The sequence below is a fragment of the Erpetoichthys calabaricus genome, chromosome 2 (assembly GCF_900747795.2).
Source record: "Erpetoichthys calabaricus chromosome 2, fErpCal1.3, whole genome shotgun sequence".
NCBI classification, from domain to species: Eukaryota; Metazoa; Chordata; class Cladistia; order Polypteriformes; family Polypteridae; genus Erpetoichthys; species Erpetoichthys calabaricus.
The window spans coordinates 219,882,542-219,899,195 of NC_041395.2; the positions used below are offsets into that span (position 1 = coordinate 219,882,542).

At 37.0% G+C, this 16,654-nt stretch overlaps 2 protein-coding genes across 2 annotated transcripts in view; both read left to right on the forward strand.

The window, feature by feature from the left end:
• The window catches only part of sncga (synuclein, gamma a), a 405,959-nt gene that overhangs the window by 160,249 nt on the left and 229,056 nt on the right, over positions 1-16,654 (forward strand). The window lies entirely within an intron of this gene.
• shld2 (shieldin complex subunit 2) overlaps positions 15,433-16,654 on the forward strand; it is a 78,841-nt gene continuing 77,619 nt past the window's right edge. The window contains exon 1 of the mRNA XM_051922638.1: positions 15,433-15,528. The gene's annotated coding sequence lies outside the window, so the exon portion shown is untranslated. The remainder of the gene's footprint in view (positions 15,529-16,654) is intronic.

The window sequence follows — 16,654 nt, forward strand, 5'->3', positions numbered from 1 at the left end:
GTAGTAATGGAAGGCATCAGGAATGGGAAATACTTTTTCATAGCACCTTATACTGTATTTGTTTCAACTGTCTATTTAATTAACTTCATCCATACGTTTTAGTGCCATGCCCTTCAAACTCATTAGCAAATTCAAATCTTTGAAAAGCTATTAAATTTTAAATTACTTGGCTGATGACTTTATGCAAGGCAACTTATAACTTAGGAGATACAATTGGTTATGTTTCTTTTTTTAAGTGGAACACAGGCAGATGAAGTGACTTGCTCATGGTCACACAGGGTTACTATTGGGATATGAACCCACAACCTCAGGGTCTGTAGTCGAAATCCTTAACCACTATGCCACACTACCTAAAATATCATTGTTCATATAATCTAACATATTCATTTTCACACAGAATATAGTAAAAATATGTATGGGTCCTGTAAAATATTTGATTATAGTCATCTCTAAACTCTACAAAAAGCTGCAGCAGGCGGAGGCTTGTGTGTCCCTTCTTTTTTTGATTAAACAAACATACGTGCCCATTGCCTTTGTTGCTTAGTAACACAACACAACAGTTTTTGGTGATCATCAGAGACCACAACACTGTTTTTTAAATCAGTTTTTCAAGCTGATTTCAGTCTTTTCCAGTCGCGTCAAATTTTTGAGTTATGAGTAATGTTAGTTTACAGTGTACTTGCATGTAGTTTTTACTAAAATGTAAGCACCATTGAAGTAAATGTTTCAATATCTTCAGAGCAAAGTCAAATAAGTACACACCGTGGCATAGATATACTGAATGATGTCAGTCAGCTACCACTGTTTCTTCACAAACGCTTTTGAGTAGGATTTTCTTGTATACACAGTGTCTGGATTGTTGTGGTAGAGCATCCAGCAGTAGTCAGCCATCATACTCTCTTTTCAGAAACCTTGGTAGTGACTCTCCATTAAATGAATATTCTGGTGAAAATGTTCTCCTTGCTTGTCACTCAAGATTTTCTGGAAAGAACTCTTTTCTGGAAGGCGTGAGTGCAAGAAGTGTATTTTCACTAACATGTGGCAGCCCAGTTTCTGGTATGAATCAAGCAGTTCTGAACTCCTTCCTTGTATGCAGGAGATTTATGGCTACCCAGAAAGTTTTCACACAGCCACTTGAATGCCCCCCAAGCTTCTAGCTCAGCTGCTGAGAGAGATTGTTTAATAACCATCATCCTTCAAAACAGACTTGATCGGTGGAATTATAAATATCCCTTCATACAGATGACATGTGGAGCCCAAGATTTTTCCTGGTCACCAAGTGGACAGCTGAACTACAATTTGTATATCTTATTAAGATCTGCGATAAAAGGTCGACGTTGTGCTTTCGTCATAAATGAACCACACACATAACAGAAACTGTCTGGATGAGTAATACAGTTTCAAGGCATGATAACAACTGAAATCAATCACAGTTAATGCCGTCTGTAATATAAAAAAACAGACAACTGCTGTTAAATCTTGCAATATGCTAAGGCTAATTATAACAAATATCATGCAATATATAATTAGCTTCATCACAAAAACTAGACATGCTAGAGAAAAACTAAACAACTTGAAATCAGCATGAAAAAAACTACAAAACCCACATAAAATTATCTCTAATGAAAATGACCTGTTTACCTGTGTTATTAATATCTTATGTGACTGCTAGGTTTTGTATCATCTAAATGCTTGAGGAACATGGATCAGATAATTATATTTAATATGTGACCACTTGTGTCCAGCTTTTTTGAGGAGGTCACCTGTTTCTGCTTGCTGTATTATCTCTCTGTCACTCTCTGTCTGATGTTGAATTGTAGGTAGAGGAACATTAGGAAGTACCCACCAGGTTTTATCATCAATGCAAACAGAAGTGAAATCAAAATGCACATGTTTGTAATGTCACTTCCACAGTGAAAATGCAATATGTTATCAGTGAAGTGTGCTTGTGTGAATGATATTTAATGTTGTTTCTTTAAATAATCTTTTACATAACAAAAACAGACAGATTGCTCTGTTTTGTGAGTGAGAAGATGTGTGTGGGTGCACCTTGTAATGTATTGGTGCTCCATTAAGCGTTGGTTCTTACCTTGTGCCCAGGGCATATGTTGCAATAGGTTCTATCGTCCTCCATCCCTGTGTTGGCGAAAAATATTAGACAGACTTTTATAAATGCTTCAGCTGTTTATTGTACATTATATTAATTTAAAAGAAGCCATTAGCAAATTTACAAAGCTGCTAAGGTAATAGGTTCAATCTAAAGCCAATGCAGTTTTCAGGCACTAAAATATATTGAAAAGCAGTATCGATGAATACTGTACTGTTTTTTGGTATAGTGCATGAATTGCACCTTTCAAGGCGTGTCACTGGGGATAGGAAATAATACCTAAGCAAAACCATGCAGTATATCGACATCAGCAAGGAATGAGACATGACAGGAACTGCAGGTAGCTTGGGTAAATAATTGACTTAGTTTGAATAATCCATGTAGAGAAAAAATTGCATCTACTGACATAATAGTCGACAGAATTTATTACGAGGATGCAGAATGCTTTATTTGATTTTGATTTAATTTAATATACTTTGACAATCTCCAAAAGAAAATTGTCTTTTTGCATGACCTTTGGGAGGTCAGAGCACAGGGTCAGCCATTTTATCGGAGCTGTGCAGATTTAAGAGTGTGTTTGCTTTTTAGACCTACAGGGGTGTGTTATTACAGTTTCACAGGTGAGTAACAGTGACCTTTCCTTCACACGCATCCGAAAGGAGTCCTCTAGAACTCAGATTTGTCGCTTGCTAGTGTGCTAAATCTAGACGAAAGTCAGTGATCTTTTATTAAGTCAACTTCTAGTTAACCACACTGTCAGTAATATTTATCAGTTTTGCTGTTACAGTTGCAGCTATATTGAACTGAATTGAGCATACCTTTGCTTAGCTAGATTAAGATTTAATTAGTTTTGCATGTCAGTAAAATTGAAAGCAGGCCTAAAGGAGTCAAAATGACGTTGCTTCTTTGGTAATGGCAAATCAAACTCGTTTGAGCTAGTTTGGAAAACTCAGCCTGCATTATGCCAAAAAGTTTCAGTTCTGTAGAAAGGAAAAGCTGCTCTCACCTTGACCCCTTGGCCCAACCATTTATCAATATATTTAGATAACTGTAGTTAGCAGGACTTTACACTGACATAAGTATAATGGAAATAGAGGATCATTGATCGCTAGGTCTACAAATGTCAAAAATTAGAAATCTGAGTATCACGAAATCTATTAAGTACTTCTCTCTTGGCTTATAACTTTAGCAGGCTCAGGTGTTAGCACTGCAGTATTAGCCAATGATGAAGAAATGTCTAAAGCCAATGAAGCATTTTAACTCTTCAGGTAGCTTAGGAACAACACTGAGTTGGTATGGGCCGCTGCATTTTGCTGGTTTCAATATTTATCCTAGCAAATTTCTAATAACTATTTTTAATTGTTTTTTCAAACCAGGAGTGCTGTAGATAGAGGAACATGTTTTCTGTGCGTCACATCAAGAAGTCCCCACTAGGTTTTTTATCAGTATTGCAAACAAAAGTGAAATAAAAAATGTGCATTTTTTGTAATGTAGCATCTACAATGAAAACACAATATATTATGTATCAAGAGCATTGGATGGCCTTGTGTGAATAATTATTTAATGCTTTTGTATGGGGCCTCTAATTTCTTTTTCCATAGCAAAATGTTTAGTGGTTCTCCATCAAGAGTTGGTTCCTACCTTGTGCCCAGCACATCTGCTACAATAGGTTCTAGCATCCTTCATCACTATCTTGAAGGAAAATATAAAAGCTTCAGCTATTTATTGTACTCTATATTAATTTAAAAGAGGGTATTAGTAGGTTTAGTGAACTGCCCATGTTATAAGTTTATTCTAAAGGCATTGTAGTTTCAGACAGAAAAATCCATTAAACTACAACAACGTTTATTTATATAACACATTTTCATACAGGCAGTGTTACTCAGAGTGTGTTACAAGGTAACAAAAAGAAAGTTAAATGAAAAACAAGTAACATTAGGCAATAATATTAAAGAATAAGTAGCAAAGGCAAAAGGTAAGGTCAGATGACTGGGAGGACAGAAAAAACAAAAACTTAAAAAACTCCACTTAGGGATTCAAAGGCCAAAAAGACCACCCAGCCCCCGCTGGACATTCAGCCTAACATAAATGTTCTTAATTCAATCCTCTTGGTGTTCATGCTTCATATTATAGAATTTGATGATGTTGGTCTTGTGGATAGATGAGACACCCGTCTTCAATCTATCAATACAAGGGAGGTTCATGGTGCCTTGATCAGGTGGTGCTGGCGCAGATCACCAACACAGAAGAACAGGAAAAAACAGCAGAGAATAATAGAGATTAGTACAAATTGTGGAAGAATATGATAATTCTATGCCCATATAGTCTATCAGGAAATACATCTAAAATGTAGCTACGAAAAATCCATGCATTTTTAGCAGTTTTTTAAAATGATCCAGAGTATTATCCTGGTGAATTTCTATTGGTAAAGTATTCCAGATTTTAGGTGCATAACAGCAAAAGGCCATCTTATCACTTCTTTTATGTTTGGTTCTTGGAATTACAAGCAGACCTCCAATCGAAGATTTACCACTTGGAGTATAGGGGGACAGGCATTCCAAAATATAGGACAGAGCAAGATTATTTACTACTACCATTAGTAGTATTTTAAAGTCAATTCTTAATAACACGGGTGACCAATGCAACGACGCTGACTGGTAAGATGTGCTCAGATTTTCTTTTTCTAGTTAAGATTCTGGCTGCTACATTCTGCACTAATTGCAACAGACTACAATTACAGTAATCTAGTCAACTAAAAACAAAAATGTGAACTAATTTTTTCAGCATCTTGTAAATTTATAAGAGGTCTAACTTTTGCTATATTCCTTGAGTGAAAAAATGCAGACCTAGTGATCTGGTTAATATGTGATTTAAAGTTCAGGTCAGCTATTAACATTTGGACCTCTGGTCCTCGAAGAAGCACCTCTCATGAAACACAACACCTCAAGTCACTCTGGTAAAGTTACTGCATTGTCCTGTATTTCAATCCTATGTCGCTACAGCTCTTTCTCTGACAGACATGTCACATACTCAGAGGTCCATGCTTTTCTTGTCAGCCATGTTTGTGTGGCTGTGCGACTGCTCATGAAGGACCTGAAGCCCGATAACATTCTGCAGTCACTAGTGACTTTCTTTTCCGCTCAGGGTGTACTCGTGTTGTTTGCAATGACAATGATTAGTCCGCCTGTGCAATACGCTTCACTGTCATCAGAGCTCAGAGGCGTGACCACGGGGGGGCTGGGGTGGGCACTTCCCCCCCAGTGACAAGCCGTGCCCCCCCTGTGAAATGCTCACTTTGCCACACATTTTGCAGCACGTTTTGAACCTGTTGACTGCATTCTTTAATTAAAACAGTGTATAAGTTCCATTCTTCTTTTATTTTCTGGTTGGTAACACCAAAGGCTATGCATAGGTGGCTTATTAAAAAGCAGACATCTTCAACCTCTGTCCCTCCACAAGCAGCTGGCTCCATGGTTGAGCCCAGCACCTCTGCTACCAACATGGAGCAGTGCACACCCACGTTGGGAACTGAAACTCCAAAAGATATATAAGCCTACACTATCCTCCAGCTCTGCGCCCGTGTCAGGTACTCCAAACCTCTGCCTTCAACAAAATATTCAGTCCGGTCTGCCTGACTTAAATATGGATAGCCCATCCCAGCCCATTTCAATTAATTATCCCAAGCGCGCATTCGGAAAGACACTCAGATGTTTTAGTGCAAGCTGGTATCAGTCTCGACCATGGCTTGAATATTCTGTTGTCCGTGATGGCAGCTTTTGCTTTGCCTGCCACAAATTTAGTGTTTCCAATTCGGACTGCGGGGACATATTCATCAAACACGGCTACACTAATTGGAAAAAAGCTCTAGAAAAGACGGTGGCGGCTTCAACAAACACGCGTCTGGTATCCCGCACATCAGAGCCATGTCTGCATCACAGCACTCATCATTGGTGTGTCTTTAGCTGCATGGGAAAGCTTTCTCTACTTTGAACCGCATTCCCACTCCACTCCGCCGAACAAAGCTGCATTCAAGGAAGAGAAACTTAGTCATTCTGGCACATGAGAAAAACATCACAGAAAATCTAGACATGAATGAATTTATTTCAGAATTTGCCAAGAGTAACCACAGACTGGTCCTGTAGATAATATCCAGGTTAAACACTGGAAACTGATGTCCTATAGCCTCCCATGACTACAGTAAGCCACGTTTCTGTTCTTGCTGTCATATGTTGTATACATTTGACTTTATTGATATTTACCTTGTAGATGTAGTTCTATATTTGTTCACAAAAAATAATAATTCAAGTTCCATTGCCTCTGTTAATTTTATTGAACAATAGGTTATGATTTATGCCACAATTTTTGCTTTTATATGTTATATACAGTGGTGTGAAAAACTATTTGCCCCCTTCCTGATTTCTTATTCTTTTGCATGTTTGTCATACAAAATGTTTCTGATCATCAAACACATTTAACCATTAGTCAAATATAACACAAGTAAACACAAAATGCAGTTTGTAAATGATGGTGTTTATTATTTAGGGAGAAAAAAAATCCAAACCTACATGGCCCTGTGTGAAAAAGTAATTGCCCCCCTTGTTAAAAAAATAACCTAACTGTGGTGTATCAATTTCCGTAGCCACCCCCAGGCCTGATTACTGCCACACCTGTTTCAATCAAGAAAATCACTTAAATAGGAGCTGCCTGACACAGAGAAGTAGACCAAAAGCACCTCAAAAGCTAGACATCATGCCAAGATCCAAAGAAATTCAGGAACAAATGAGAACAGAAGTAATTGAGATCTATCAGTCTGGTAAAGTTTATAAAGCCATTTCTCAAGCTTTGGGACTCCAGCGAACCACAGTGAGGGCCATTATCCACAAATGGCAAAAACATGGAACAGTGGTGAACCTTCCCAGGAGTGGCCGGCCGACCAAAATTACCCCAGAGCGCAGAGACGACTCATCCGAGAGGTCACAAAAGACCCCAGGACAACGTCTAAAGAACTGCAGGCCTCACTTGCCTCAATTAAGGTCAGTGTTCACGACTCCACCATAAGAAAGAGACTAGGCAAAAACGGCCTGCATGGCAGATTTCCAAGACGCAAACCACTGTTAAGCAAAAAGAACATTAGGGCTCGTCTCAATTTTGCTAAGAAACATCTCAATGATTGCCAAGACTTTTGGGAAAATACCTTGTGGACTGAAGAGACAAAAGTTGAACTTTTTGGAAGGCAAATGTCCCGTTACATCTGGCGTAAAAGGAACACAGCATTTCAGAAAAAGAACATCATACCAACAGTAAAATATGGTGGTGGTAGTGTGATGGTCTGGGTTTGTTTTGCTGCTTCAGGACCTGGAAGGCTTGCTGTGATAGATGGAACCATGAATTCTACTGTCTACCAAAAAATCCTGAAGGAGAATGTCCGGCCATCTGTTCGTCAACTCAAGCTGAAGCGATCTTGGGTGCTGCAACAGGACAATGACCCAAAACACACCAGCAAATCCACCTCTGAATGGCTGAAGAAAAACAAAATGAAGACTTTGGAGTGGCCTAGTCAAAGTCCTGACCTGAATCCAATTGAGATGCTATGGCATGACCTTAAAAAGGCGGTTCATGCTAGAAAACCTTCAAATAAAGCTGAATTACAACAATTTTGCAAGATGAGTGGGCCAAAATTCCTCCAGAGCGCTGTAATAGACTCATTGCAAGTTATCGCAAACGCTTGATTGCAGTTATTGCTGCTAAGGGTGGCCCAACCAGTTATTAGGTTCAGGGGGCAATTACTTTTTCACACAGGGCCATGTAGGTTTGGATTTTTTTTTCTCCCTAAATAATAAAAACCACCATTTACAAACTGCATTTTGTGTTTACTTGTGTTATATTTGACTAATGGTTAAATGTGTTTGATGATCAGAAACATTTTGTGTGACAAACATGCAAAAGAATAAGAAATCAGGAAGGGGGCAAATAGTTTTTCACACCACTGTAAAACTATGTTGTTATTATTATTTGACCCCCCTACAAAAATGGGGATGGATGGATGGATGGATATTTTTTGCCCAACCCCAGACAAGCCAAATGCCCACCCAAACATGATGTTCTGGTCACACCTCTGTTCATGCCACTTTTATGTTCCTGTCAGCTATGCAGCTATTCATGACTGGTGAGGCACTGACTCCTTCAGAGTCAGATTTCCAAATATATGAGCCCAAAAGAGTAGCTTATTCACTAGTTGGCAGCATGCATTGACTAGTGGTTATATTTCATATCTCTTCAGCATTCTTTACACACACATAGGTAAGGTACATATTGGCTAAGAAAGAACGTTACATTTATAGTGGCGAGAGACTTTCTGATATCTCTAACTTATTGGTGCCTCTGCATAGAAGAACAGCAGCAACAAGCACCTGTTGGGCTCACAGGCGCCCCCTTTGGTGCGGCACAGTGCTGTCTGCCTCACCTTGTGCCTTTTCACTGTGGTTTTGTGTCCAGTCAGCAAGACTAAATATGTCACACACATTCATTAAAGATATTAGCCAGACTATGGAAAGTCAAGGTGTATAATAAATGTGTCTGCAAACATTATATTGGCAAAATACAGAGAGACAGCAACAGGCACGTGGCAATTGCATGCATCAGCCCAGTGTGTGAGAGCGCAGTCTGGGGTGAGGCTCCGCTCGTTGCTGCCGCAACTCTTGTTTCTCCACTGTATTTGAACAGGAAATGCGCCAATTCAGCAATTTTGACTATAAAAATGATATAAATTATTAGAATCATACAGAAAATAAATATATAGCACAGACCAGAGGACAAATTTATTTTATGTTATCATTATTAGTTTTTTTACTTTTCATGATGACCCTCACCTGCCTCCCCTGACCGCATGTCCCTGCAGCCATGGCATCCCACTACGCTGCTATTTGCCAATAGAAAGGCCCAAAGCCCAATTTCATGGCCAAAGAAGTGCACATAACCAATTCATGGCTTGTGTTATATGTATTACAGCATAAGCTTTTGATTCAGACCAAGATCAAAGTTCAAGGCTCAGAGTTTCCTGGGTTTTTGTGTGACAAACAGCACACCCTTAGCATTTTATACACAGTATATAGATACATAGATCAGATAGGTAGCACTATTGGGTGGTACTGTTTCAGCTACAAGAGCAGGAATAAATTCTGTGTTTTAAGTGTTATTTACAGGTACTGTTTTCAGTGACATATCACAGTGGTGCAGTGTTCACCAGGTACTTTAGTTTCATTTTAAAGACAGGCATCTAGGTGTTATCAGCTTATTCTAATTTCTGTCTCCTTCAGTGGAATGGTAGCCTGTCTTGTATTAGTTCTGGTCTTATGAAAGTGGTACAGAAAAGGCTATTGCAGTTTTGTAGTTCACTAAATGGGTTAAAACGATGGATGGATTAGTTGGTATTCATTAATACATCACACCAGTGTAGGATTTCATATCTTAACCATAGTAGGCAGAACAAATGGACTTTTAGCCAAGCTTTTTCAGCGCTTTTAACGAATGATTGGTTTCAGTAGGTGAAAACGAATTAGACTGTTGCACTTGACTGATTTGTGAATCAATTTTAATTGAGTGCAGTTTATTGGCTTTTTAATGATCTTATGAATGCTCCAAGTGGACATAGTCCTTATCTTTTTAGTCATTTTAATTTTTTTAAACCAAAACCTCCAGTTTTTTCAACCATAATTAGAAAGCTCTATAGTAAGACTGTGGAAGCATCAGAGTTCATAGAATGAAGACTGAATGAGCAAAAGAAAGTCAGTCTCCAAATTATCCTAACGTGCATATAAATCAATCTGAAGTTAATTACAGTACTAATGCATGTTACACGCACAATAAATTATTATGAGTATCTTTAATCCTTAGACTACCCCAAAATAAGCAGATAGCTACAAAATCTCTTTTAACTCTTCTTCCAGGTTATGACACAATACTGTACTGTGTGTTAGGCTTCATGAAATGAAACAAAAAGTGACACCTGTCTAGGCATAGTTTAGATGAGTAGCACCTGATCTATTTTAATATAAAAGATTATAGTTTTACACAGATTCACTTAAAGGTAACTTTGCATGTTTCCTGTTCTGTTGGTTCCTAGTTGATTACTTACAAAAGATTATTTTCTTAAGGCTCTGGGAACCCTCCTTGTGCAGTATGTCAGCTCTCAGTGTACAGCTGTTGCACCCATGTTGTTGTGAGAGGATTAGAATACAGTAATCTGTTTTGTTCTCTTTCCTGACTGCACGTTGCATGTAACTTTCATTTTTAATATGAAGGTTAGGCACAGTGCTAGAAGAGAAAGCTATTCAAGAGTCTTCTTAATTTATTTTTTAATTTTTGGCATGTAGTTTGGTAACTGATACAAATTGTAAACTACAGTTTTAGATATGATTAACATAGAATTGCAGTTATTTCCACTCCAGGAATTTGCAATTCTCTTATTTCATATTGAATAAATAATTACGAAGTCCTTGTAATTTGTTGTGTTATGTCTTCTTAATCAATTGATAAGAATGAAATGATTAGATTTTGGTATGTTCACATATTTTAATGATATGACAGTTCTCAGTATAAACTAATATAAGTGCTTGGGTGTATTTGTGTGCAGGGTAGTTCAGCTTGTCACAGTATTTAGTATTTATTAGTTTCATTTAATGTTTTTATTGTTTGTCTTTTGATTTTTTTTTTTTTTTTGCAAATTTTCTAAAAATGAAGAACACGAACATGAACTACAGCATTCAATGTAAGGGCAAAAAACCATAAGCAAGCAGAAGTTTACTGAGGAAGGACATGCTAGTCACGAGGTGATTCTGTTTGTTGTCTTCTGTTATTTCAGTCTATGCCCTCTTTTGCCTGATTTAAACTTTTCTTGCATTCTTCAGCTTACCACAATATTTCCTTTGTTACCACCCCTTGATATTGCAAAGGAAATGGGGGCTTAATGACCTCACCCTGTGATCTTGTTATGCCTTCTTTAATAAATTGGCAATTTTATTTCCTATGTAAAATTATACAGATTCTTAAAATAAAACGTAACCCCACTGAACATGTGTTCCACAAAGTTTTATATATGTATAGTATATACAGCATTAGTTTTTTGGATTGCAAAAAAGAGTGTTTGTTTTTTTAAAAATACATTTTCAAACAATGTCTTCTTCCAGACAAATGATTAAATGAGTGGGTTGAGGTAGACAAAATGTTCATTTTCTGGTGCCACCAGGACTGCTAGCCTCCCACCCAAACAGGCTGAAATGTGTCAGTGAGAAGAAAGTGCTTGTCTGGTAATATACATACTGTATGTCCTCTCTTTTTACAGCCATGTTTAAGGAGGGGTGTGCATGTGAATTTCCCCTTGGGGATTAATAAAGTATCTATCTATCTATCTATCTATCTATCTATCTATCTATCTATCTATCTATCTATCTATCTATCTATCTATCTATCTATCTATCTATCTATCTATCTATCTATCTATCTATCTATCTATCTATCTATCTATCTATCTATCTATCTATCTATCTATCTATCTATCTATCTATCTATCTATCTATCTATCTATCTAATATTTTATGGGTGACCTGTTGTGACTGGTACTTTCCAGTACTGCTCTCTAACCTGCCACAGAAGAACAGTGTGCCATTTCGGTTCATCTGTTAGGGATAAATAACCAAAGTGACATATCTTCTGAGCAATTTCAATATGGCACACTACTGACCTTTTGCTGCCATCTCACAGATATGTACTGCTATTAATTTAGCGCTATTTCAGGTGATAACGGCAACTTTTAGTGAGGCTGTTGCAGTTTTTTTTTCTGGGTATTTATATGTAGAAAATCAAAAATTTTATTAGCCCAAACTCAACGTTCGACTGTACAAGAAATAACTGCAAAGTTTTGTAGGAACAGGTGTGATGGTTTTTGTGTGATCCCTTAACAGAAAGACAGAATTTGTATGTATGAGAGTGTTTTTTAAAATTTGTAATTATTTTAATTACATCTGTCATTGTTATACTCTGCTTTTTGTGGATTGCATTTGTTTTAATTTGCATTCCAGTAATTTTAAAATCCTAATTTCCCCTGATTCTTATCTGTCAGCATTTACTCTGTAGGTCTGTATGCAACATTAAAATACTTTATTTTTTACTTCATATAATCTTCTCTCAGAAACCATTATCTCAAGTTGACTTATCACCATTTCATTAAAACTGAATTTGTACAACATGCAAAAGGCAGGCATCTTGTGCCAGACTGACTGGTATGCTACCAGATAATAATTCCTGTTTTCCACAAGATGTTGACTTAAGACTATACCAGCGAATCAAACCTCAGAAAATTAACTGAAGGGTTGGATATATTGTCTATAAAAGGTATTTACCCATTGGAATTTTTTTCATTTTATTGTTATACAATATTAAATCATAGTGGATTTAATTTAGATCACTTTACAGAGATCTGTTTTCACTTTAACTGTCGGGAGTCATTTTCTGTTGTTCAAAGCCAAAACCACCAAATTAAATCCATTGTGATTCAATGTTTTATCATAATAAAATATGAAAACTTCCAAGAGGATGAATACTATTATACGTAGTACATGTAAGGCCTTACATTATTCTTATCAACATCTGGGGAAAAACAAGAACTGTTATTCATTTTTAGGCACTATATAAGATGGAACTATTAACAGCAGCACAGAGAAACTCTCCGAGTAGTATATTACAAAAGGCAAGTGTAGTGTATTGAAAAGCTGTTTGAACTATTGGGGAATTTAATACTGATAGGGAATTATGAGTATTGTGCATCTAAAAAGAAGAACACTGTACATGCTGGTGTGTAATTTGTTGAAACAGTCTAGCAAAAAGGACTTTACAAGTTACCACTTAAAAGCTGTCTCCATCTCCCTCCTTTTGTGTGTGTAGTATTCTCTGCCTTCATATATAACAGCAAGGTTGAATGCACAGAAAGCATAGAATCTCATCTCATTCTCACCTAATCCAATTTTTTGGTACACTGTATTAATTCCCGAGGGGAAATTGTCTTTTTGCATGAGCCTATCCCAGCAGCAGCAGGTGCAAGGCAGAACACAGCCCTGGACATGTCGCCAGTCCACCAGAGAACCACTTTACAAGGTATTAAAGAATATTAATAGCAAGAAAGTTTAAACTGTTCAATTGTCATATTTACCCTACAGTAATAATATTGGTACAGTTACTAAGTACATCTTTAATGACTGAAATCCTTTTTTTCCCCATGGTATCATCTTCACTTTCCTAATTTCAAAACTAGAGCTTGCATAAGTATGTATAGACAGATAGATATATATGCTTTATTTGTCTTCAAAGGGAAATTAAACTCCAGGCATAACTCATTAAAATCAGCATGTTCTTTATTGGAAAATGTGCCCCTGGCCCAGCAAGTAGGCAGTCTACTACTGACAACAATGTTCTCATACTCCTTCCACATTTATTCGAGTGTCACTCTGAAAGTCTTAATACTTACTTACATAATATGAATTTGGTTAGAATGAATTTCATGTGTGGCTGCCATTTATGATAAATGCTACAGCATTCCCAGTCTCATCTGGAGGATACATTTAGTATAAGAAGAATGTAAAATAAAAACATTAATAAACAAATACAAAATTATACTCAAAGAAATATTGTGACTTTATTGATGTGTGCAAAGCAAAAAACTAGAAAACAAAGTAAGAGATATAATTAAATATAACTTTCTTAAACATGTGGACGTGACAGTGCAACTGAGGTGCTACAAGATATAAAAAAATTACCAGCTTATGTACCCATGACCTGTAAAATTCATAGCATTATTTACAAAAGCACTACTAGGATATGCTGCCATGTCGCAGTAATGTGACATTGAAAGAATGGTACAGACAAGCTGTGGAAAGAATAATAATGCTTTTATGCATTGGTTTAATATCTATTATTGGTTTAATATTTAATAACATTGTGAATATCTGACAAATTGTGAGATATCTGTGCTGCATAGCCCCCTTATTCTCCTGATCTTCACTCTTAGGGGTTCTTATTGATCAGGAGGGACCGAAGCACATTTTTCCTGATTCTCATTTGTTAACACTGCTGACACCTTTAATGAATTTGGGTAACCACTCAGAATGTGCAATGACCTTTGTCACACAGATTGTAACCAAACTCCAGTTCACCTTCATCCCCCACTGCAGCTCATCTTCTACTTAGGGTGATGCAAACAACCTAACGACATAAGCTAAAGGTCTTTTGTTGTTAGGGCAATTATGTTTACTATTGTCTATAAGGATAGTGCAGTTATTGCATTGTGACAATGTCACACTATTGTTGTATTTATTATAAGTCACAATGAACACAGTTACTTGATTCACTGAATCTGGAAAGGAGTATTACCATTTCTAACACCATTGTAGAAAAAAATCATGTCATTTCTTAGCTTAACATTGCTTGTCTGTTACGTAGGATTGGACTCCGTTTACTGAGTAAGCAACTAGTAATGTTAAGGAAAGTCCTTCCATAAGATGGGAGATTTGCAATTCTATTATCTGCAAGGGGAGTGATGTCACTGCACATTATAATGCTTGCACATCTACTACTACAGTATTACAGTTAAATTCCACATGGTGCTGTGCAAGCAGCATCCTATTACAGATGCTATCTATCTATCTATCTATCTATCTATCTATCTATCTATCTATCTATCTATCTATCTATCTATCTATCTATCTATCTATCTATCTATCTATCTATCTATCTATCTATCTATCTATAAATGATATAAATATTTCATTTTAAATAAGAAAGATTTCACCACAGTTTGTCTTTTTGAAACCTTAGGGAAAATAACAGGCCTAATCAGTTGAGAACATCAAATGTACTCTTCCATTGTAGGTATCATCTTTACAAGCAACAATCATCTGAATAAAAATCCTAAATTTCCAATAATAGCATCAATCTGGCCTCTGAACAAACAAAGAAGAATTTGTGGAAGTAGGCAAAAGAAATATATGCCAGGATTTTTTAGTCTGTTAGGAGTAAGCAGCAAAAGAGAGGACACTTACAGCACTAGATGCACAAGTCGGTAAGCAACAGGAGCAACAGGTTCAAGCACTTTAACAAAACAAATATTTGAAGACGGCAGAAGGAAAGAGTGAATTTAAAGCCACTGCTGAGCCAATAGAGTGCTGGGCCCTTTAGTGCAGGGATTACAAATTAAAGCACTATACAACATAAAGACTGATCGTTTAGCTGTAGATGTGTTTATTTAGAGCTCAGGACATTCTGCAGGTTGCCAGATTAACATTTCTTGTTTTTCTTTGCAAACTTTGAGATACAGTACATGGAAGAATGAGTTTCAAGCAGGCTAGAAATGCCAAAGGCACCAATGCTACAATGTAAGCTTATATTTTCCCTACCTAGAATTTTCATTATTTTGCATTCACATCTTAAAAATATTGATGCATGCTGATTTAACACAAATAAGAGGCTTAATGTTTATTGTATCTGTACAAGGTGAGCATATGGAAAAGTAAGAAATGCTTTTCAGCAGAGGAAAAGCTAGCTGTTATTACTTAACGTTTTATTGCACATGTTTTTGCTGTGCTTGATGTGCATTGGCTGCCTATGTGGGAGTAACTCCAAACACTCCCAGCTTCAGATACAGGTCAGTGGAACCAATACAGGCGGCATAAGCACATAATAAATAAGAGTGGGTGCCTATGGCAATGTAACTCTGAACTAAGACATATAGTACATGAGTTGTCTATATGAAGGTTAAAAGTTGCAGCAATGTTGAAAAGGGTTTATGATACAGTTTAAATATTAAACCTTTTGCAGGTCTGGTGGATTGGCAATACTAAATTGGCCCTAGTGTGTGACTGGGGTTTTATGTGTGCGTGTGTGTGTGTGTGTGTGTGCGCGCGCGTGTGTGTGCGTGTGTGTGTGTGTGTGTGTGTGCGCGCGCGCGTGTGTGTGCGTGTGTGTGTGTGTATGTGTTTGAAAAGAGATGCACTGGCACCTTGTCCAAGGTTTGTTCCTGTCTTGTGCCCTAAGCTAGCTGGGCTAGACTCCAGAACCCCAAGAGTTAGAAAATGACTAACTAACTGATCGTATCAAGAGCTTTATTATATAGACCTTAGTTACAGTGTGGTTTTTCTAACCAGAGAGAAAGAAAATGTTTTACTAAATATTGAAGAGGGTGTATTCCTATTGTAAAATAACTTGTCATCAATGTTTGGTTTGATAAATCCCCTCTTTTAATACACCTTCATAGATTTCCATATCCCCTATTTATGCTTGTAGTGCAGGTCTGCTAAGTGGGTACAAAGTCTCCATCATCACGAGTTAGCAAACTGTTCCCTGTATACTTTGGAATTTGCTGATACATATATGTTTTTAACCTGCATTTTGAGAAAATAATTAATTGATCATCACTTACTCTCATTCCAGGCTAAAGTACTAACCACCTAAACTAAAGGGTACAATCTTACGTTAGAACATAGTGTTCTCAGAACGAGAAAA